At 39.4% G+C, this 2,619-nt stretch overlaps 1 pseudogene; it reads left to right on the top strand.

Annotated features, from left to right (window-relative positions):
• Positions 1-936: 936 nt before the first annotated feature.
• On the top strand, positions 937-1,055 carry LOC145404807 (5S ribosomal RNA; annotated as a pseudogene).
• The last annotated feature ends 1,564 nt before the right edge of the window (positions 1,056-2,619 follow it).

The following is a 2,619-nucleotide window of genomic DNA, read 5'->3' as shown; positions in this document are numbered from 1 at the left end:
ACAGATACTGTACTGCTAAAATAACAAAAACATGGTCAGTCACTTTAAAAACAGCAGACGACAGGCCTGATGGACTTAAATAGCATGGGTTCCGAGGCAACTCACGGGAGGTGGTGAGGGGAGGATCCTCCATCTCCTCCTCGCTACTGCTCACATTTTCGGCAATTTCCTTCATCTTTTCTTGTTTGTTTCATTCCTCATCTTGTTATGGATGTATCTGTGGTATATAACAACTAGGCACTCGCGAAATAACCGTTATTCAAGTGAATCCAAATGTTATTACAGAAACTGGGTATGTATTATAACTTACCATTATTGCCAAAAACGTTATTGTTGAAGTCATTATTGGCAAAATCTTACTGTAGACTCCTCTTGAGCACCTTCCCCACGAACCTGTAAGTCACAATGGGCGCCTCATGTGGGGAGGGAGGTAGCATAGTCTGGGGAAATAGCGGTTTGGGGCTACTCGTTGCCTCTGCCTCACGTACTGTGGGGCTAAACTTGCGCATTCAAAGCTTTGTGGTTATGATTTCTGGTCACTCATGTACTATGTGATTCGCACACTCTGATCACGCATACTGTGCAAGCCCACTGTACTACTTTTCCTCCATATTTCAGGGTAAATAGTGTTTAACTTACAATATTATATTACTTGGCAGAAATTAAAGATAGAGTTAGGTCAGTGTTGGTAAACGGTTAGGTTTGTATTTTTCATCAGCTTCCGTGTTCCCTTACTCTGTTAAGTTAAAGAATTGGTAAAAAAAATAGTTAGTACAGTACATAAATTTTTCATTAGTATCAACAAATAATGCAATCACTTGAGTTCTTTACTGAAATATGTAATTTGTTTCTGCACCAAAATAAAACAATAAGTTGTTCAGATAAAGTTAGGTAAAGTTACCATAAAAGAGTGAGCTAGTTAGTTAGGATGATGACTAAAATATTTATACCACGTTGAGTACACCGCTTCCCGTCTGATCAGCGAAGTTGAGCAACGTTGGGTCTGGTTAGTACTTGGATGGGTGACCGCCTGGGAACACCAGATGCTGTTGGCATCCCTACGTGTCAAGTGGGGTTGGTGGAGGATTAGTGCCCCTCCCTGTAAAACAATTAACTCTAAGCCGTTGGCCACCCCGTTCGGGATACATGGCGTCTGGCAATGAATGAATGATGAATCAATCAAACACTCAGTTTTGAAAATGGGTGTTTTGGCTTTACTACAAAATTTGTTAGAAAAACAATGCAGATTATTTCATGACATTCACAAAAAAATGAATAAATAAATAAATAAATAATAAAAAAAAAATCCTAAGGCATCTTTATCCCAAAAGATTTTCTTACCTGTAAATAGCTGCGGGCCTCAGGAAATAGCCTGTACCATGCATATGTAGTACAAAAAAATAGTTAATTAGATGGAAAATGCTGTTATTGTAATGGAGTAGATAGGTGCAGGAAAGGCAGGGAATACTGGTTCAGATGGAAGGGTTTTATAAAAGAATGAAGGAGTACTTAAGCAGTACCTATGACAAAGTGGAAATTATGAGATATCAGTAAATATTTAGTGAAGGAGAACAACATCGAGAATGTGAATAGTTTAGGAGAAAGCTAGGAAAACAGACCAGTTAGTAGTCTGAAAATGTACTGCATAAAACCGAATTGGCTACAGGCTCAATAGAGGTGTAATGATTTCTGGGAAAAGATGCAGGATTTATCTAGCAGACTCAGATAGATAATGGAATACTGTACAGTGCTGAAGCAAGTAACTTAAATCACTGCTCACTGTTTGAAGGGAAAGGTAATAATCTGATAATCATGACTGTAAATACTCGAGGGGTAAGATTACTGAGCTAAAATGGAAATTTACTAGTACCGTAATAAATAAAACAGGGAAGGTGGCAATAATATAGTAAAACCTCACTATAATGAACTAATTGGGGCCACAAGCCATTCTAAAAAAAAAGTGAAAATCCGATACAAGTGACATCTCGACTTCCCCCTGCTAACTCAGACTTTTTCCAATATACCGTATTAGATATTAGACCGGATCGCAACAACGGTTTTTAAACTGTTTTCACTACCACTGCAGTACTATACTGTACTATAGATTCACTATAATAATCACATCCTATAATATATATATATATATATATATATATATATGGTATATATACAGTACCCTCGCGTTCAGCACGCGTTTGTCCAGCACGGAGAGCAAAAAATTAGTATGATTTAATACAATTTAATTACTGTAACATGGGTGCATTAGCATAACACACACGGAGCTCCGAGCAGTGGGCGAAATCCGCAGAGTTCGCCTCTAGCACGATCACCCCCGGTCAAACACGGTCATACTGGACGTTCCTGTGATGCTGACAGCCAATCAAAACTTCTGATCAAGTTGCCTCCCCCACCCGCTATCATGACGTGATCGTGATGTCGCAAAATCAAAAATGCTTCTGCTCTCACGTGGTTTTGTTTAATTTTCTCCCGCCACAGCGCCACTCAGTCGCATAATTCGCATTGGAAGGTGCTTTTTTCTCGCTGCATTTTCTGCCCTTGCTACTGCATTTTATCCTGCTCACGATGCCTAGGAAGCCTTCTGAGAACCCCAAGAAGCGG

The sequence above is a fragment of the Coenobita brevimanus genome, chromosome 64 (assembly GCF_032717465.1).
Source record: "Coenobita brevimanus isolate Jiangsu-jjx chromosome 64, ASM3271746v2, whole genome shotgun sequence".
Taxonomy (NCBI): domain Eukaryota; kingdom Metazoa; phylum Arthropoda; class Malacostraca; order Decapoda; family Coenobitidae; genus Coenobita; species Coenobita brevimanus.
This window is presented reverse-complemented; position numbering and strand designations above follow the sequence as displayed.